The sequence below is a fragment of the Rhinolophus hipposideros genome (genome assembly GCF_964194185.1).
Source record: "Rhinolophus hipposideros genome assembly, chromosome: 13".
Classification (NCBI taxonomy): domain Eukaryota; kingdom Metazoa; phylum Chordata; class Mammalia; order Chiroptera; family Rhinolophidae; genus Rhinolophus; species Rhinolophus hipposideros.
This window is the reverse complement of record NC_138059.1, coordinates 33512451-33534886: the sequence shown is the minus strand read 5'-3', so window position 1 is coordinate 33534886 and position 22436 is coordinate 33512451. Positions and strand designations below refer to the sequence as shown.

At 38.6% G+C, this 22436-nt stretch overlaps 1 protein-coding gene across 1 annotated transcript in view; it reads right to left on the bottom strand.

Annotated features, from left to right (window-relative positions):
• The window catches only part of STK3 (serine/threonine kinase 3), a 339257-nt gene that overhangs the window by 2719 nt on the left and 314102 nt on the right, over window positions 1-22436 (bottom strand). The gene's annotated exons all lie outside the window — the stretch shown is intronic.

Here is a 22436-nt window from a genome sequence, read left to right as displayed (position 1 = left end):
AAACTTTTCTTCCTCTAACAAGGCTTTTATATTTTCAGTATGTAAATGTGTGAATAACAGGTCTGTGATGTTGAAGAACCATTATCTGGCGTCATCAGGGAATTAGGTGTTCCACCTAAGTAAATTAATTCATGAAGCATCTAAACCTTAGGTCTTTAAGGGATAAAACACTGTCTCAAACATTTTGAACAGAAAATCTTTATAAAGTATTTTACAGAATATGCTGCTTTCTAAAGCAGAGGACACAGAACCTAAAACAACCTTTCATTGATGATGATGAATCATTAATAATATCCATTACTAGTCTGTGCCACGTAATAGTTTTGTCTTTTAGTTGTGGCTTTTTGTCTTCATTTGAGGGAAAGCTATCAGCTCCTTTTCATGGCCACGACCATGGACATCACTGAACAGACATCCTATCTCTACTTCAAAAGTGTTAATTTATTGGGAACCAGATAAGCAATTAAACAATGTTATAAGGCACTACACTAAGCAAGAATAAATAGATTCTGAGGGAAAGCCTGAGGCTGTTTTAGGAAAGACAGAGCATGGCTTTGGTGCTAAAGATGGTTATACCTGTTTCTGGGTTTGTTTTGTTTTTTATTCTGATTTCAGATTTATGGCGGCGTAAGGTTGAGTTTACAGGAAATCTGACTTCCGCATAAGGTACATATATAGCTATGTTTTCAGCTGGGCTGTCACAGAACTTCAGGGGATTGATTTATTAAAATATTTATTGATATTTTCTATGGGCCAAGCTCTGTAGATACAGAGATGAACAAAACACTGTCTCCCACAGAGAGCTTGCAATCCAGCTGGCAAGACAGGTCCATGCACAGCTAATTCACTGAGCAATGAAGAAGCTGAGAAGAGGGAAAATAGGACAGGGGAGAAGGGAAAGAGCAGGAGCAGAAAAGTATGAGGCACACAAATGCTTGCATCTTTGGAGATGCTGGCGGCCTGCTGGGTGTGTGAAGGATCCAGGGGCACAGGATGAAGCAGGAAGGAGGTGGGGGGGGCACTGCTAAGGGCTTTAGGCATGTTGCTACAAACTTTCTGTCCACAAGAAATATTCAGGATAAAATTGAAGCCCTGGATGATGAGGATAAGATTATCCAGGAATAGGTTTCATCCCTGATCTTATGATCTATGGTATCTAACAGCAAATAATCCCCAAACCTTAGCATTTGTGGTCAGAGGTTCCTCTCATTTTGGTAATAGAACAGAAATATTGGTAGGTTTCTAAATAACTGCAGATTATGGTGTTGTTTAGACCAAAAAAACAAAAAGAAAGAAAGGAAGGGAGGAAGGGAGGGAAGGGGGAAAGTGAGAGGGAGAGGGAGAAGGCAGGGAGAGAGGCAGGAAGGAAAAAAGGAAGGAAGGAAGGAAGGAAGGAAGGAAGGAAGGAAGGAAGGAAGGAAGGAAGAAAGGAAGAAAGGAAAGAAAGAAGGAAGGAAGGAAGGAGGAAAGGTGAGGTTAATTGGCAGAATTTTTCACTTTCTTTACAGTGGGTATAATTTATGGACATGAACTTCTGACTGGATTTTGACTTCTGATTAAGCCTCAATAACATACATTTAATAGCACTCTGTTTCTACAGCTAGCAAGCCTCCCACAGGCACGGAAATGTCTTGGGGAGGGTAATGTGGCAAAGGCCGATTTTCAATCTCTTGGAAAACAGTACTGCTCAATATGCCTTGGTAATAAAAAGATTCACAAACCATATAAAAGTTTATGGAGACTCATATTGCCCTATATTTTCATACAATCCACTATCACTCCTTTAACATACTAATCCAAATTATAGTAATTTTGAGGGTTGTAAAGGATAATACTGGAAGGAAAAGTTGACCTTCCTGAATTAATATCAACATTATTTTGGCAAAAGTTTGCTTCACTAAAATAGGGTTTCCTGAAAATCTTTATAAAACGGAAGGGGGAGTGACGTCATAGGAATGGCGGCAGAGGGAGGCACTTTCTGAGTTCTCCTCCGGATCTTATTACAAATGGGACATAAAACCCACCAAAGAACTTTTTGCTCATCACGCAGAACAGCTAAGAGATTCGTGGAAGGATTACTTGAAGGTGCACAAATTGGGCGCGCAGGGGAAGAAGGAAGGGAGCAGAGTGGAAACGTGCGGTCCCGCGGTGGAGTCACAGCTGGTGGCAGCAGCGCGGCTGCAGCGGCGGTAACGTGGCAGGTAAGAAGCATGAGACTCCAGAGCACAACAGAGAACACAAAAGCCAAAAGGTGGGCTCTTTCCCTGCGTCCCACAGCCGATCGCCTGCTGGGGGGTGGAGGGGCAGCTTGGTGGGCCCTAGGGCGAACAAAGAACACAGACTCCATACCTGGGCACCTCCCCCTGCTCTTCCAATCCCCCCCCCCATTCCAGAGACTTAAACTGGCCTCTGAAATGAGGAGTAGTGTCAGATTACAGAGGGGCCGCAGTGCTCAGGCTCTGGGAAGACTGACAGGCAGCTCTGACCCAGGGAAGAGGCTGGGAAGAGTGTGATTTTGGCTGGGCTAGGAAAGAAGAGACTCCTCCACCCCCAGTCACCACCCTTTCTGTCCTGTGAGAAGAGTGTAAAGCGGCTGGGCTGGGAGAGAGAAGACCCCTCCATCCCCAGCCCCCACCCTCTCTGGCCTGCCTAGAGCGGGACAAGTGCAACTACGGAGGCACTCCAAGGGATCAGCAGTAAGCAGCAGACGCAGCTCCTGGCTTTCAGCAGCTTAGAAATCTCCTGCCCGTACCCCCCCACCCCGACACACACACGGAATAAGTGCCCTAAGACTCAGGAGTACTAGACACAGTACTAGTGTTGCTATTCTCAGTGTGTATATGTGCAGACAAGGGCAGAAACTGCACTGACTTTGTAAAAACTATCATCCAGACCCCTTAGCCCCACGCATTTAAATCTACAGTCTCAAAGTCACTCTGGGCACCAGGTGACCAGTTCTGCCTGCGTAAGAGGCACGGGACTCTTTGGTACAGCAGAGAACAACCTGGAGATTACTTGGTGGACTTAAGCCAAGACTGGCGCTGCTTTTTGTTTTGCTTTGTTTTGTTTTGTCTTTATATCTTTGATATCTTGGCCTGTGTTGAGTGGGGGTTATCAGGTGTTTTTACATGTGAATGTATTTGATTTTTTTTCTTTGTTGTTGTTGTGCTTGGTGATTTGCTTTGTTCTGAAATTGCCCTACCAGGGCCCAGTTTGAGAGGCACAAAATTCAACATATCCAGAGGCCAACTCCAGACCAAACCAGAGTACTACCATGTTTGACCTACAAGTCACACACCCAGAGGGAATTCTCTGCAGGCACAAGAGCCAATAGAGACCAAATCACATTTAAGTGGTCAATCCTCAGGCAGCAGAACACCCTGCGGTGAGTAGAGCCAAGTCTCACAACTAGTCAGCCTGGGAGTTAACTCCACCTACTCACAAGCAAAAAGCAATTAAAGATCTTCTTTAACAGGACAATATACACAACACAAGAGTCACCTTTGGAGCACACGCAGAGGAGAAGAACAAAGTAGTGCAAGTCAAATATAAAGGACACATACTATATAAGATAACCCAGCAAGAACTAAGAACTCTAGGAGATCTACCTAATACATCAAAGCAAACACAGAGAGTCAGCCAGAATGGGGAGACAAAGAAACATGTCCCAAATAAAAAAACAGAAGAAACCTCCACAACTGGAACCAAATGAAGCAGAGGTTACCAACCTATCAGAGACAGAGTTCAGAACACTGGTGATAAGAATGTTTAAGGAGCTTAGAGAAAACATAAAGAAGGATAGAGAAATCATAATGAACAACCAGTTAGAACTAAAGAACACAATTACCGAAATTAAGAACTCACTTGAAGGAATGACCAGCAGGTTAGATGAAGCAGAGGATCAAATCAGCGACTTAGAAGACAAGTTAGCAGAGATCACCCAAACAGAACAACAGAAAGAAACAAGAATAAAAAACAATGAAGAAGGTTTAAGACACCTCTGGGATAACATCAAGCGCAACAACATGCGCATCATAGGAATACAAGAAGGTGAAGAGAGGAAGCAAGGGATTGAGAACATATTTGAAGTAATAATGTCCGAAAACTTCCCTAACCTGATGAAGGAAACCAACATATAAGTCCAGGAAGTGCAGAGAGTTCCAACCAGGATAAACCCAAACAGGCCCACACCAAGACACATTATAGTTAAAATGGCAAAGCTTAAAGACAAAGAGAGAATCCTAAAAGCAGCAAGAGAAAGACAGAGGGTTACATACAAGGGAACTCCCATAAGACTATCAAATGACTTTTCTTTTTTTTTTCTTTTTCCTTTTTTTTTGGTGATGATTTACTTATTTATTTATTTATTTATTTATTTATTTATTTTTTATTAGTTTCAGGTGTACAAGACAAGGTAATACTTAGACGTTCATCATTTATATCCCTCACACTGTGAACCCCCCTCCCCCCATCCATTATCCCTCCGACCTCACACCGAGCCATCACATTATATATATATAAAATTATAGTTGGCATCATTAATGTTTAGCTTCTGGTGTACAATGCCATGGTCAGGAATCCACATTATCTCTGAGGTGGTCTCCCAAATAGGTCGCATGTCCATCGGATACCCAACAAAATCTTTACAACGTTATTAAATAAGTTCCCCAAATTAATTTTCAGAAAACCCTGAGGCCATCTTGTGGTTAACAGCTGCTTCCTAATCCCTTCACCTTTCCCCTTATCCCCCTCCCCCCGCCCATCTAACAACTCTCAGTTTTTTCTTTGTGACCTCAAAACTCTCTGATTAGTTCATCCACATATTCTTTTCTTTAGATTCCGCATATAAGTGAGATCATATGGTACTTGTCTTTCTCTTTCTGACTTATTTCACTTAACACAATGTTCTCTAGATTCATCCATGTTGTTGCAAATGGTAAGATTTCTTTCTTCTTTATGGCTGCATAATACTCCATTGTATAAATGTACCACAGCTTCTTAATCCAGTCATCTACCGATGGGCATTTTGGTTGTTTCCATGTCTTAGCTATTGTGTATAGTGCTGCAATAAACATAGGAGTGCATACTGATTTTTGAATTGGAGTTTTGGATTTCTCCGGGTAGATGCCTAGGAGTGGAATTACTGGATCATAGAGTAGTTCCATTTTCAGATTCCTGAGATACCTCCATACTGTTTTCCATAGTGGCTGCACTAATCTGCAATACCACCAACAGTGCACTAGCGTTCCCTTTTCTCCACATCCGCGCCAGCATTTGTTGATTTATTGATAATAGCCATTTTGACTGGAGTGAGGTGGTATCTCATTGTGGTTTTTATTTGCATTTCTCTGATGGTTAGTGAGATTGAGCATTTCTTCATATGTCTTCTTGCCTTCTGTATGTCCTTTTTAGAAAAATGTCTCCTCAAGTCCTCCGCCCATTTTTTTTTCCTTTTCCTTTTTTTTTTAATTTGTCTTATTGGAAATTGATTTTAGTTTCTGTGTGAAGGTATGGCCACTACATTTGAAAATCATTAAAAAGTAGAACCCATCATTTAGGAAGATACTAATCAATATCTTTGAGCCTTAATAGAAGAATCGAGTCATGTTTCCTCTGTATTGCCCTTGTACTTATGAATCCCAGGATATTTTCTTTCATTTTGAAACTGTTATCCATGACGCTTCTTACACATTTTTTACAATGAACTCCAGTACAATCATAGGCATTATTTATTTCAGTAGTTTTCCCCATGTTGTGTTGCAGTTAGTCTACACTTGTCATTACTGTACTTCATTTTGTTTTTGCTATTTTCAATTTTAATTCAGATTCCACTTCCATATATGCAAGCTATTCCCTGTCCATATATATACTGAAGTGTTTTAGACAAACATATGGATTGTGTTCTTGATTCCATCAACATCCTTAGTGAGTGGTGGTCCCTCTACCTACCCCTTCTTTTTTTATTTATTTATTATTTTTTATTTTACTTTATTTTTACATCCCTCACACCATGAACCCCCCTCCCCCCATCCACCACCACCCCGACCTCACACCGAGCCATCACATTATACACATAAAATTATAGTTGGCATTCATTAATGTCCAGTCTCTGGTGTACAATGCCATGACCAGGCATCCACAGCATCCCTGAGGTGGTCTCTCCGCCCATTTTTTAATTGGGTTGTTTGTTTTTTTGGAGTTAAGTTGAGTAAGTTTTTTATAGATTTGTGATATTAATCCCTTATCAGATATATCATTGGCAAATATCTTTTCCCATTCAGTAGGATCCCTTTTTGTTTTATTGATGGTTTCCTTTGCTGTGAAAAAACTTTTTAGTTTGATGTAATCCCACATGTTTATTTTTTCTCTTACTTCCCTCGCACGAGGGGATATATCACTGAAAATATTACTCCGGGTAATGTCCATGAAGTTTCTTCCTATATTTTCTTCTAGATATTTTATGGTTTCAGATCTTACAATTAAGTGTTTAAGCCATTTTGAATTTACTTTTGTATATGGTGTAAGGAGGTGGTCCAGCTTCATTTTTTTGTATGTGTCTGTCCAGGTTTCCCAGCACCATTTATTGAATAGATTGTCTTTACCCCATCGTACATTCTTGCTTCCATTGTCGTAGATTAGATGGCCATATAGGCATGAATTTACTTCTGGACTCTCTATTCTGCTCCATTGATCTATGTGTCTATTTTTATGCCAGTACCATGCTGTTTTGATTACTGTAGCCTTGTAGCATAGTTTGAAATCAGGTATCATTATACCTCCCACTTTGTTCTTATTTCTCAAGATTGCTGAGGCTATCCGGGGTCTTTTATGGTCCCATATAAATTTCAGGATTATATGTTCTATTTCTGTGAAAAACGTCGTTGGTAGTTTGATAGGAATTGCGCTGAATATGTATATTGCCTTAGGCAGTATGGACATTTTAATTATATTAATTCTTCCTATCCATGAACATGGAATGTGTTTCCATCTATTTATATCTTCTTTCATTTCTTTCTTCAGTGTCGTATAATTTTCTGAGTACAGATCTTTTACATCTTTGATTAGATTTATTCCCAGATATTTTATAGTCTTTGGAGCAATTGTAAATGGAATTGTTTTTTTAATTTCTCCTTCTGATATTTTATCATTGGTATATACAAATGCAACTGTTTTCCGAATATTAATTTTATATCCTGCTACTTTACTAAATTCATCTATCAGTTCTAATAGTTTCTTGGTGGAGTCTTTAGGGTTCTCTAGATATAGTATCATATCATCTGCATATAGTGATAATTTTACTTCCTCCTTACCAATTTGGATGCCTTTTATTTCTTTCTCTTGTCTGATTGTTGTGGCTAGAACTTCCAGCACTATGTTGAGTAGAAGTGGAGAAAGTGGGCAACCTTGTCTTGTTCCTGATCTTAAGGGGAATGGTTTTAGCTTTTCCCCATTGAGTATGATGTTAGCTGTGGGTTTGTCATATATGGCCTTTATTATGTTAAGATATGATCCCTCTATTCCCACTTTCTTAAGGGTTTTTATCATAAAAGGTTGCTGTATTTTATCAAATGCTTTTTCTGCATCTATTGATATGATCATGTGATTTTTATTTTTCATTTTGTTAATGTGGTGTATCACATTAATTGATTTGCGGATGTTGAACCACCCCTGCATACCAGGGATGAATCCCACTTGATCATGGTGTACGATCTTTTTAATGTATTGCTGAATTCTGTTCGCTAATATTTTGTTGAGAATTTTTGCATCTATGTTCATTAGAGATATTGGCCTGTAGTTTTCTTTTTTTGTGGTGTCTTTGTCTGCTTTTGGGATCAGGGTGATAGTGGCTTCATAAAAAGTGTTTGGGAGTCTTCCTTCCTTCTGGATTTTTTGGAAGAGCTTGAGGAGAATAGGTGATAATTCTTTTTTGAACGTTTTGAAAAATTCACCTGTAAAGCCATCTGGTCCAAGGCTTTTGTTTGTTGGGAGATTATTGATTACTGATTCAATTTCCCTAGTGGTAATCAGACTGTTCAGGCTTTCTGTTTCTTCTTGAGTTAGCCTTGGAAGGTTGTGCGCCTCTAGAAAATTGTCCATTTCTTCCAGATTGTCAAATTTGTTGGCATATAGTTGCTCATAGTAATTTCTTAAAATTGTTTGTATTTCTCTGGTGTCTGTTGTCACGTCTCCTTTTTCATTTCTGATTTTATTAATTTGGGTCCTCTCTCTCCTTTTTTTAATGAGTCTGGCTAAAGGTTTGTCAATTTTGTTTATCTTCTCTAAGAAACAACTCTTGGATTTATTGATCTTTTGTATTGTTTTTCTGGTTTCTATTTCATTTATTTCTGCTCTAATCCTTATTATCTCCTTCCTTGTGCTCCCTTTGGGCTTATTTTGCTGTTCTTTTTCCAGATCCCTTAAGTGTGAAGATAAACTGTCAATTAGTGATGTTTCTTGTTTCTTTAGGTAGGCCTGCAGTGCTATGAACTTCCCTCTTAGGACTGCTTTCGCAGCATCCCATAGATTTGGGGTCGTCGTGTTCTCATTCTCATTTGTCTCGAGATATCTTTTGATTTCTTCTTTGATCTGCTGCTTGACCCATTCATTATTTAGTAACATGTTATTCAGCCTCCGTGAATTGGGGTGTCTTCCTGGGTTTTTTTCCCTGTAGTTCATTTCTAATTTCATAGCACTGTGGTCAGAGAAGACAATTGGTATGATTTCAATTTTCTTAAATTTATCAAGGCTTGTTTTCTGTCCTAACATATGATCTGTCTTGGAAAATGTTCCATGTGCACTTGAGAAGAATGTGTATTCTGAAGCATTGGGGTGAAATGCTCTGAAAATATCGATTAAATCCAAGTGGTCCAAAGTATCATTTAAGGCTGTTGTTTCCATATTGATTTTCTGTCTGGAGGACCTGTCCCTTGTTGTCAGAGGTGTGTTGAAGTCCCCTACTATGATAGTGTTGCTGTTGATCTCTGTCTTTATGTCCATCAGTACCTGTTTTACATATTTAGGTGCGCCTATGTTAGGTGCATAGATGTTTATTAGGGTTATGTCCTCTTGTCGGATTGATCCCTTTATTATTATATAGTGCCCATCTTTGTCTTTTAATATGTTCTTCATTTTAAAGTCTATTTTGTCAGATATAAGTATTGCAACTCCAGTTTTTTTCTCACTTCCATTTGCATGAAATATCTTACTCCAACCTTTCACTTTCAGCCTGTGTGTGTCTTTTGATCTGAGATGAATCTCTTGTATACAGCATATACAAGGGTCTTGCTTCCTTATCCACTCAGCCACCCTATGTCTCATGATTGGAGCATTTAATCCGTTTACATTTAAAGTGATTATTGATAGGTACATAGTTATTGCATTTTTAAATTTGTAGTAAATTGTTTTCATCTTTCTTCTATTTACAGAAGTCCTTTTAGTATTTCTTGCAATGCTGGCTTGGTTGTAATAAATTCTTTCAGTTTGTTCTTTTCTGGGAAGCTCTTTATCTCTCCATCAACTTTAAATGATAGCCTTGCTGGATAAAGCAATCTAGGTTGTAGGCCTTTGTGTTCCATCACTTTGAGTATCTCCTGCCACTCCCTCCTGGCCTTCAATGTTTCTGTAGAAAAGTCATTTGATAGCCTTATGGGAGTTCCCTTGTACGTAACCTTCTGCCTTTCTCTTGCTGCTTTTAAGATTCTCTCTTTGTCTTTAAGCTTTGCCATTTTAACTATAATGTGTCTTGGTGTGGGCCTGTTTGGGTTTATCCTGGTTGGACTCTCTGCACTTCCTGGGCTTGTATGTTGGTTTCCTTCAACAGGTTAGAGAAGTTTTCGGACATTATTACCTCAAATATGTTCTCAATCCCTTGCTTCCTCTCTTCGCCTTCTGGTATTCCTATGATGCGTATGTTGTTGTGCTTGATGTTATCCCAGAGGTCTCTTAACCCATCTTCATTGTTTTTTATTCTTTTTTCTTTCTGTTGTTCTGTTTGGGTGATCTCTGCTAACTTGTCTTCTAAGTCGCTGATTTGATCCTCTGCTTCATCTAACCTGCTGGTCATTCCTTCAAGTGAGTTCTTAATTTTGGTAATTGTGTTCTTTATTTCTAGCTGGTTGTTCGTTAAGATTTCTACATCCTTTTTTAGTTCTAACGGGTTGTTCTTTATGATTTCTATATCCTTCTTTATGTCTTCTCTAAGCTCCTTAAACATTCTTATCACCAGTGTTCTGAACTCTGTCTCTGACAGGTTGGTTACCTCTGCTTCATTTGGTTCTAGTTGTGTAGGTTTCTTCTGTTCTTTTATTTGGGACATGTTTCTTTGTCTCCCCATTCTGACTGACTCTCTGTGTTTGCTTTGATGTATTAGGAAGATCCCCTAGAGCTCTTAGTTCTTGCTGGGTTATCTTATGTAGTATGTGTCCTTTATATTTGACTTGGACTACTTCGTTCTTCTCCTCTGCATGTGCTCCACAGGTGGTTCGTGTGTTTAGTATATTGTCCTGTTCAAGATGAACTTTAATTGCTTTTTGCTTGGGAGTAGGTGGGTTTAACTCCTAGGCCGTCTAGTTGTGAAACTTGGCTCTTCCCACCACAAGGTGTTCTGCTGGGTGAGGGTTGGCCACTTAAATGTTTGGCCTCTATGGGCTCTTGTGCCTTCAGAGAATTCCCTCTGGGTGTGTGACTTGTAGGTCAAAACCGGTAGTACTCTGGTTTGGTCCAGAGTTGGCTTCTGGATATGTTGAATCTTGTGCCTCTTAAGCTGGGCCCTGGTAGGGCAGTTTCAGCACAAGTCAAGTTACCAAGCACAACAACAACAACAACAAAGAAAACAAATCAAGTACATTCACATGTAAAATACAACCGACAATCCCCACTCAACGTAGGCAAAGATATCAAAGAAATAAAGGCAGAACAAAGCAAACCACAACAAGCAGAAAAAAAAGAAAAAACAAGCAAAGCAAAACAGAAAGCAGCACCAGTCTTGGCTTAAGCCCATCAAGTAATCTCCAGGTTGTCCTCCACTGTGCCAAAGAGTTCCCTGCCTATTGCGCAGGCAGCGCTGGTCACCTGGTACCCAGAGTGAATTTGGGAGTGTAGATTTAAATGCAAGGGGCTGAGGGGTCTGGATGACAGTTTTCAGAGAGACCGTGCAGTTTCTGTCCTTTCCTGCACAAATGCCCGCTGAGAGTAGCTCCACCAGCCCTGTGCCCAGTATTCCTGAGTCTTAGGGCCCTCCTTCCGTGGGTGTGTGGGAGGGGGCGGGCGGGAGATCTCTAAGCTGCTGAAAGCCGGGAGCTGTGTCTGCCGCTTACTGCTTGCTGAACTCAGGGAGTGCTTCCGAGGTTGCCCTTGCCCCGCCCCAGGCCAGCCAGAGAGGGTGGGGGCTGGGGATGGAGGGGTCTTCTCTCTCTCAGGCCAGCCACGTAACACTCCGCCCTCAGGCCCGAAAAGGTAGTGGCTGGGGGTGTGGGAGTCTCCTCTCTCCTCCTCCAGCGAAAATCCCCTCCTCCCAGCCTCTTCCGAAGGTCAGAGCTGGCTGCCAATCTTCCCAGCGCCTGAGCACAGACGCCCCTCTGTAATCTGACACTACTCCTCAGTTCAGGGGTCAGTTTAAGTCTCTGGAAGGGCGGGGGGGAGGATTCGAAAAGTGGGGTAAGGGGCCCAGGTGTGGCGTCTGAGTTCTTTGTCTGCCCTAGGGCCCATGAGCTGCCTGCCCGGGTGGGAGCGATCAGCTGTGGGACGCAGGGAAAGAGCCCACCTCCTGGACGTTGCGCTCTCCGCTGCACTCTGGGCTCCCGTGGGACTCTAGAGCCCCGGGTGCTGACTGCCGCTGCTGCTGTGGGCACGCTGCAGGGCCGCGGCTGTACCGTGGGGGGTGGGGAGAGCGCGGTGCGTTTCCTCTTGCCCTCCTCGCTCCTCCCCCGCTTGCCCAACTAGCGCACCCCAAAGCAAACCTTCCACGAGTCTCCGCTCCGTCCTCGGATTCGCGCAGCAGTCGCCATCAGGCCTGGGCTCCGCCGTGGAGGGGGGGGCGCGTTTCCACTTTGCGCCTCTCTCTCCTCCCCTGCTTGCCCAACTAGTGCACCGCAAAGGAAACCTTCCACGAGTCTGCGCTCCGTCTTGGGCAGTGCCACCGCCGGCCTCGGCTCCGCTGTGTGTGGGGGGGAGCGCGGTTCCACTTCGCTGTCCTGCCTCCTCCCCTGCTTGCAATCAGCGCTCACCTTCAGGTAATTCCTCCACAAGTCTCCCCGCTGTTCTGCGTGTTCTATATCTCCCTTCAAGTAATCCTTCCACGAGTCTCTTAGGAGTCTCTTAGCTGTTCTGCGTGATGAGCAAAGAGTTGTTTGATGGGTTATATGTCTCGTTTGTAATAAGATCCAGAGGAGAACTCAGAAAATGTGCCCCGCTGCCGCCATTCCTATGACGTCCTCAAATGACTTTTCTACAGAAACATTGAAGGCCAGGAGGGAGTGGCAGGAGATACTCAAAGTGATGGAACACAAAGGCCTACAACCTAGATTGCTTTATCCAGCAAGGCTATCATTTAAAGTTAATGGAGAGATAAAGAGCTTCCCAGCAAAGAATTAGCTAAAGGAATTTATTACCACTACGTCAGCATTGCAAGAAATACTAAAAGGACTTCTGTAAATAGAAGAAAGATGAAAACACTCTAACTACAATTTTAAAAATGGCAATAACTATGTACCTATCAATAATCACTTTAAATGTAAACGGATTAAATGCTCCAATCAAGAGACACAGGGTGGCTGAGTGGATAAGAGAGCAATACCCTTGTATATGCTGTACACAAGAGACTCACCTCAGATCAAAAGACACACACAGGCTGAAAGTGAAGAGTAAGATATTTCATGCAAATGGAAGTGAGAAAAAAACTGGAGTTGCAATACTTATATCTGACAAAATAGACTTTAAAATGAAGAACATATTAAAAGACAAAGATGGGCACTATATAATAATAAAGGGATGGATCCAACAAGACGACATAACCCTAGTAAACATCTATGCACCCAACATAGGAGCACCTAAATATATAAAACAGGTACTGACTGACATAAAGACAGAGATCAACAGTAACACTATCATAGCAGGGGACTTCAACACACCTCTGACAACAAGGGACAGGTCTTCCAGACAGAAAATCAATATGGAAAAAACCGCCTTAAATGATACATTGGACCACTTGGATTTAATTGATATTTTCAGAGCATTTCACCACAATGCTGCAAAATACACGTTTTTCTCAAGTGCACATGGAACATTTTACAAGATAGACCATATGTTAGGCCACGAAACAAGTCTTGATTAATTTAAGAAAATTGAACTCATACCAATTGTCTTCTCTGATCACAGTGCTATGAAATTAGAGATGAACTACAGGAAAAAAACTGGAAGACAAACCAATTCATGGTGGCTGAATAACTTATTACTAAATAATGAATGGGTCAAGCAGGAGATCAAGGAAGAAATCAAAAGATATCTCAAGACAAATGAAAATGAAAGCACGACGACCCAGAATCTATGGGATGCCGTGAAAGCATTCCTAGGAGGGAAATTCATAGCATTGCAGGCCTACCTAAAGAAACAAGAAACATCACTAATCAACAGTTTATCTTCACATTTAAGGGATCTGGAAAAAGAACAGCAAAATAAACCCAAAGGGAGCACAAGGAAAGAGATAATAAAGATCAGAGCAGAAATAAATGAAATAGAAACCAGAAAAACAATACAAAAGATCAATGATTCCAAGAGTTGGTTCTTAGAAAAGATAAACAAAATTGATAAACCTTTACCAAGATTCATTAAAAAAAAGAGAGGACCCAAATTAATAAAATCAGAAATGAAGGAGTAGAAATGACAACAGACACCGGAGAAATACAAAAATTTTTAAGAAATTACTATGAGCAACTATATGCCAACAAATTTGACAATCTGGAAGAAATGGACAATTTTCTAGAGGCATACAACTTTCCAAGGCTAACTCAAGAAGAAACAGAGAACCTGAATAGACTGATTGCCATCAGGGAAATTGAATCAGTAATCAACAATCTTCCAACAAACAAAAGCCTTGGACTAGATGGCTTTACAGGTGAATTTTTCAAAACGTTCAAAAAAGAATTATCACCTATTCTCCTCAAGCTCTTCCAAAAAATCCAGAAGGAAGGAAGACTCCCAAACACTTTTTATGAAGCCATTATCACCCTGATCCCAAAATCAGACAAAGACACCACAGAAAAAGAAAACTACAGGCCGATATCTCTAATGAATACAGATGCAATAATCCTCAACAACAGATTAGCGAACAGAATTCAGCAATACATTAAAAAGATCGTACACCATGATCAAGTGGGATTCATCCCTGGTATGCAAGGGTGGTTCAACATCCACAAATCAATTAATGTGATACACCACATTAACAAAATGAAAAATAAAAATCACATGATCATATCAATAGATGCAGAAAAAGCATTTGATAAAATCCAGCAGCCATTTATGATAAAAACCCTTAAGAAAGTGGGAATAGAGGGATCATATCTTAACATAATAAAGGCCATATATGACAAACCCACAGCTAACATCATACTCAATGGGGAAAAGCTAAAATCATTCCCCCTAAGATCAGGAACAAGGCAAAGTTGCCCACTATCTCCACTTCTATTCAACATAGTGCTGTAAGTTCTAGCCATAGCAATCAGACAAGAAAAATAAAAGGCATCCAAATTGGTAAGGAGGAAGTAAAATTATCATTCTATGCAGATGATATGATACTATATATAGAGAACCCTAAAGACTCCACCAAGAAACTATTAGAACTGATAGATGAATTTAGTAAAGTAGCAGGATACAAAATTAATATTCAGAAATCAGTTGCATTTGTATATACCAATAATAAAATATCAGAAGGAGAAATTAAAAAAACAAACCCATTTACAATTGCTCCAAAGACTATAAAATACCTGGGAATAAATTTATCCAAAGAAGTAAAAGATCTATACTCAGAAAATTATAAGACACTGAAGAAAGAAATGAAAGAAGATATAAATAGATGGAAACACATATCATGTTCATGGATAGGAAGAATTAATATAGTTAAAATGTCCATACTGCCTACATGCGTCCTATTTGGGAGACCACCTCAGGGATACTGTGGATACCTGATCATGGCATTGTACATCAGAAGCTAAACATTAATGAATGCCAACTATAATTTTATATATATAATGTGATGGTTCAGTGTGAGGTCGGAGGGATAGTGGATGGGGGGAGGGGGGTTCACAGTATGAGGGATATAAATGATGAACGTCTAAGTATTACCTTGTTTTGTACACCTGAAACTAATAAACAAATTAATTAATAAAAAAAAAAATGTCCATACTGCCTAAGGCAATATACATATTCAACGCAATTCCTATCAAAGTACCAATGACATTTTTCACAGAAATAGAACATATAGTCCTAAAATTTATATGGGATCATAAAAGACCCCAGATAGCCTCAGCAATCTTAAGAAATAAGAACAACGTGGGAGCTGTAACAATATCTGACTTCAGATTATACTACAAGGCTACAGTAATCAAAACAGCATGGTACTAGCATAGAAACAGACACATAGATCAATGGAACAGAATAGAGAGTCCAGAAATAAATCCATGCCTATATGGCCATCTAATCTACGACAATGGAAGCAAGAATGTACGATGGGGTAAAGACAATCTATTCAATAAATGGTGCTGGGAAACCTGGACAGACACATACAAAAAAATGAAGCTGGACCACCTCCTTACACCATATACAAAAATAAATTCAAAATGGCTTAAAGACTTAAATGTAAGATCTGTAAACATAAAATATCTAGAAGAAAATATAGGAAGAAACTTCACAGACATTATCCGGAGTAGGATTTTTACTGATATATCCCCTCGAGCTAGGGAAGTAAGAGAAAAAATAAACATGTGGGATTACATCAAACTAAAAAGTTTTTTCATAGTAAAGGAAACCATCAATAAAACAAAAAGGGATCCTACTGAATGGGAAAAGATATTTGTCAATGATATATCTGATAAAGGGTTAATATCACAAATCTATAAAAAACTCACTCAACTCAACTCCAAAAAAGAAACAACCCAATTAAAAAATGGGCAGAGGACTTGAAGAGACATTTTTGTAAAAAGGACATACAGATGGCAAACAGACATATGAAGAAATGCTCAACCTCACTAACCATCAGAGAAATGCAAATAAAAACCACAATGAGATACCACCTCACCCCAGTCAAAATGTCTATCATCAATAAATCAAGAAAGAACAAATGCTGGCGGGGATGTGGAGAAAGGGGAACGCTTGTGGACTGTTGGTGGGATTGCAGATTGGTGCAGCCACTATGGAAAACAGTATGGAGGTATCTCAAAAATCTGAAAATGGAACTACCCTATGATCTAGTAATTCCACTCCTAGGTATCTATCCGGAGAAATCCAAAAGTCCAATTCAAAAATCTTTGTGCACTCCTGTTTTTATTGTAGCACTATACACAATAGCCAAGACATGGAAACAACCGAAATGCCCATCGGTAGATGACTGGATTAAGAAACTGTGGTACATTTATACAATGGAGTATTATGCAGCCACAAAGAAGAAAGAAATCTTACCATTTGCAACAACATGGATGGACCTAGAGAACATTGTTAAGTGAAATAAGTCAGACAGAGAAAGACAAGTACCATATGATCTCACTTATATGCGGAATCTAAAGAAGAGACTAAGTGAGTGAACTAATCAGAAACAGTTTTGGAGACAAAGAGGAAAAACTGAGGATTGTTAGATGGGCGGGGGGGGGAGGTTGGGGATAAGGGGGAAGGTGAGGGGATTAGAAAACAGTCGGTAACCACAAGATGGCCACGGGGTTTCCAACTATAATTTTATATATATATATATATATATATATATATATATATATATATATATATATATACACACACACACACACACAAATATATATATATATAAAAGTAGTTATGAGGATGTTGGGTATAGCATAAAGAATATAATCAATAATGTAATAAATATGTGTGGTGTCAGAGGGATACTAGATTTGTTGGGGTAAAAGATGGGAGACGGTCTAGGGGCAGGGTGAAAAAGGTGAAGGGATTAAGAAGTGCAAATTGGTTGTTACAAAATAGTCATGGAGATGAAGGGTATAGCATAAGGAATATAGTCAGGAACATTGTAATAACTATATATGGTATCAGATGGGTACTAGATTTATTGGGGTGATCACTTCATAAGTTATACAAATGTCTAATCACTGTTATACACCTGAAACTAATATACTATTGTATGTCAACTGTAATTAAAAAATAAAACAATTATTTAAAAAAAATAAAAAAAAATAAAAATTTTTAAAAAAAGAAAAGGAAGGGAAATCACTTCAGAATTGTTATGTGCATGGATCAACAGAGCTTGTGGTGAATCAATCTGAATTTATATTTTTTAATATAGAAAAGAAAGGATACTTATGAGCCATTTTTCTACACTACATAGGAAACAAAGTAGCTATGTTACCACAGCTACATGCCACTTGACTAATTCCAAAATAAAAGCACAGTAAGCTAGAGCTGGTGTATTAAGTGTTGGGTCTACTATGTTTGTCAGTTTAAAATTCAGTATCAAGTCAGTGAAGGGAGGAATTTTAGAATATGCATGCATTGTGGTTTTCACTGTGTATGAGGAAATGTACAAAAATGAGTAACTCATCTGGAAATGGATTTTATATGTTTTAGGCCAATTCTATTTAATACAATTTAGTATTGAATTTAATGATCAACTAGAACTTGCACAACTAATAACTGTTCTTAAGTCTTAGGCCTTAACATTGTGAAAGATTACAGTAGTTTGACAATTTTTACAAACACTAAGGACCCGAAATTTGATTAAGTGAATAAATGAGCTGACATGCAGTAAGAGGAAAAACTTGAATGCAAAGACAGAAGGACTCACACCTTCTTCAAAAACACAGAGTCAAAGAAAAATAGATGAGTTTCAGAACATTATCTTATTACCTGAGGCATTTTTTTTCTATTCACAAGAATTTTTGTCTTTCTTAGATATTTGAAAAGACAAATAGCAAGGGCAAGGCATAATAGGGTTTAAGCTGACATCAGGTAAACTGAAGCATATGGGCCTGAGAGAAACATTTTGAGATGTGGAATTATTAAAATTATCTGAGATTACTAAGTAATTTGTTTAATAGACACATAAATTATAAAGTTGGGTTATAAGTTAAACGTCACAGAGCCTCACTGCAAAGGAGAACCTGAGAGATGATCTACTCTAACTTCTTTATTTTAGGTGAGGAAATGAGAGCCAGCTTGCTCAAAATTACACTCCTGGTTAATGGCAAAGACATGACCTGACCTCAAGGTCAATGCTTTCTTTCAATATACCAAGGTTGATATTGTTTAGCACCGTCAGGGAGTTCAAAATGTTAAGTCACCACAAATGGCAGGTGTGCTGCTGAGAAATCCCAGGATCTTCAACCTGAGCTGAAGGGGACAATGGTTTTAAACACTGAAGGCCACAGTGAACAGAAAACCCTGTATATGACATTTTTATAGAGCAGTCTTTTAAAAAGGAGCAAATTGCAGAAACTCAGCAAAAGGTAGAGTGACACCTTCTTTAAGCTCTGGGCCAGTTGTTAGATTAGGCTCTCCCAGTTTTATAAAACATTTGTCTAAAACAAGTGAAAGACTTTAAAGAAAACCCCTAAACTTCTTAATAATAACTAAAGGGCATAATAATTAGATGTTCCTAAGTTAAACAAAGGAGTCAGAACTTTTTAATAGGAGTCAACATTTTGTTTGAAAATTGATATCATTTGGATTATGAGTGACAGCTTGAATATACAGCTCATTTTGTTAATGATAACCCTGGATTATCACATTTCATCCAGGAAGTAAGATTATAAATCAATTTCCAAAAATATTATATTTCTCAGTATTTCTTAAAAAATCCAACTAAAAGACATGCAAACTAATAACTTACTTATTAGTTCTTGCATAAAAAAGCAACACAACCAATTTAGTTGACATAAGAAGTTAAGATGGGAAATAAGATTAAATCAATGCACTGATAATTTTGATAATTCAAACTTTTAACAATTGGAATTATTTCTGAACTCTATGAGAAATACTGAAAGCCTGCTTATTACTAATCAGGAAGAGTCGTCAGTAAAATTACAATTTTAAGTTTAGAAATCCTGTCTACTACAAAAAAACTAAAATATCACATTCAAATATTAAGAAGGAATTACTTGCTAATTTTTTTTAATCTTAAAAGCTCTAAGGAAAAACACTTAGATTTTTATATTATTTTCTTTTGTTAAAAATAGTCCTGATTACATGAGATTTAAAAAAATGAGTCTTACTTTTAAAAAACAGCAGAAATAGGGTTACAAAGTTTTTAAATGCATCATTTCAAGACTTAATGGATCCACCAGTTGCTAGTAATAATCAGTCTGTCAAAATAAATGAGACACCACCACAAAGAAGCAAATGGTCATACATGTTAATGTTAACACATTTAGTCAAATAGTCAATCAAGAAAATCCTGTACAAGGTTTGCTATGTTTACTGGGAAAACAAATTCTTCCTAGCAACTGTTTAAATAAATCTCACAGATGCTACAGACGTTATTAGTGGCCAGTGATTAAAAAAATATGGATTGCTAATACTGTATCCTGACTCATCTATTTTCCCATCTGCTAACAATTCTAACAATATGAAATATCAACAGAATGGCTAACAACAATAATTTCCTATGGCAATTTTGATGCTGAGTTGCCTATAGCATTTTGTAAGATTTACCAGTGCATGCCTTAGATTTTGAGTTGTTTGTGGCCTGGAGTAACATACTCCTTTTCCCCCTGATATTCCATTTTAGCTCAAATTTTTACTGTGAACGGAGTCTGGTTTGGTTTTTACAAAACACTGTTCATGGGAGGCTGCTATACTCTTTTTACTAACAATGAGAGTGGGAAACCCAACAAAACACTGCAAAAATCCAGTCACTTTAGATATATAAAAACAAGTAAAGGGCCTTCTGCCAGTAAGACTGGGAAACAGGAATAATAACGTAGTATTTAAAGTTAAAAAAAAAATCAAACCATCAATATAATAAGGCATTTCCTGATTTAATTTCTACAGTAAAAGAGCCCTCAAGTTAATCCAAATGACTAGGAAGTCTGCTTAAAGAAAATCTTACATTTACAATCTGCCCTTACAAAAATAACTAAGATAGTGGTAATTTCTCATACTTACACCATAGAAGAAAAACTGAATTTCTCAATGTAAATTCCTTATAAAATGTTATAAAATGCCCCTTATAAAAAGCTGCATTAATACTAAATCTACTGGCAGAGCCTCCTTCCCAAAGTAGACACTATTCACATATCTGGATAGAAGATTACACATAACTCTGCTCGGAGCTAAGTGGCCCCTACCTTCTGACTGCATTACTATAAATATTCTGGGATTTTAACTGGAAACTGCCCTGAAGCATCTGTTTTGGTTGTTTAACCTCAGAGCATCTAGAGTAAATTTAAGACATTTAGATCTTATTTTCACTCCCAAAGAAAAGGGAGTAAACCATTTCTTGTAGATATCAATGGAAGATGGGGAAAGTGCCAACTATTGATCATTTACAGCGTTAGACACGGCCCTGCCTCCTGTGCATTACGTCATTTGATCCTAGCAGTCATTCTCACCTTATGGCGCAGATGTTACCAACCCCATTTTATAGGTGATGATCCTCAGAGAGACCAGGTGACCACGCTAGTCACACAGCTAGAGGTGCTTATGAAGGCACTCAAAGAGAACACCGAAGCCACTAGCACAGCTTTGGATTGGAGCCCACTGAGTACTGTTTCTTGTGTCTCCCAAGAACTGCAAAAGCACTTCACAATCCAATTATCACATAAAACAGTTTTAAACAGATTCTGTATGAATTAAATATGGAAACATTGCTTTAAAAAATCCAATCTTTCCTCCCAGATTATACCTAGTAGAGTCTTTTACTTATATGATATTAAATGTATTTTAGCTGTAATTGGTCTTATGAAATAAGTGCATATATATTTAAGTATCTTTGTATTTAATCAGCTCTCTAGCAAAGTAACCACATTTCCACATAGTGTTTTGAAATAGATGCCATAATTTTATCAACAAAAAGTGATGTGTTGTGACAAAACCAACAAGACATGTCCCCTTGACATATAAGCAAGACTTTGCCTGTGTCTATTCAGACTGCCCCATAGTTTGCTGTTGTGCTTAAATCTAGCAGATAAGCTACAAGCTGATGAACATTATTACAATTATTTTGTCCTGGAGAAATCTGAGCCACCCATGTACAAAAATGAATGATGAAATTTCAATTGCATTTCTCAATGGCAGCTGAACATCCATTCTTTTTATGCTTTTCAGTTTCTAGTAAGCACTCTTGCCTGTTAAAAATATCAGGAAAAAGTTAATTCATGCATAGCTCTGCCATATTGTAAACAGTTCTAAAATTCTAGGCCCAGGACAACAAAATCTGTGTAATTCAAAACTAACTGGTAATTAAATCTTTCCAGATCTATTAAGGGGTAGATGAAGAAGTTCTATTAGCTTTGACTGATGTCTTATCTCAGTGATTTTGACGAACACTTTGTTTGAAAAATTTAAAACATTGATAAGGCCACAAATGAGGGGTTAACAAATTAAGTGAAAGAAACTTTTGTTTCTTTAAAAGTTAACTACAGCAGGTCTTTGAATAACATTTCGTTTGAAGTTCTTTCACTATAACATTGATGAGGGAAACACTAAAACATTTCCTTATCACGAAAACATTGATAAGGCCACAAATGAGGGGTTAACAAATTAAGTGAAAGAAACTTTTGTTTCTTTAAAAGTTAACTACAGCAGTCTTTGAATAACATTTCGTTTGAAGTTCTTTCACTATAACATTGATGAGGGAAAAAAAATCAATTCCTGGCTGGGGCCGCTGTGTGGAGTTTTAAGTCTCCCTGTGTCTGCCTGCATGAGATTCCTCCAGGGACTCTGGTGTCCTCCCACAAGATGTGCACTGTAGGTGACTCACTGAGTCTACACTGTCCCGTCTGAGTGTGGCTGTGAGTGTGAATGGCCCTGCAATGGAAGGTGTCTTGTCCAGGGTGGGTTCCCCCTGGCGCTCTGAGCTGCCGGGATCAGCTCCAGCTATCTGTGACCCTGACCTGAAAAATAAGTGAATTGGAAAAGAATTCTCTTACTTTATTAATTTTCCTTAAATGGATGTATATAGCTCACATTTATTTCAATGTTTAATATTAGAAGTGTTTGTGGTCTTTATTTGGGAGTCTGGTGATGTTTTTGTGACCAGAATTATG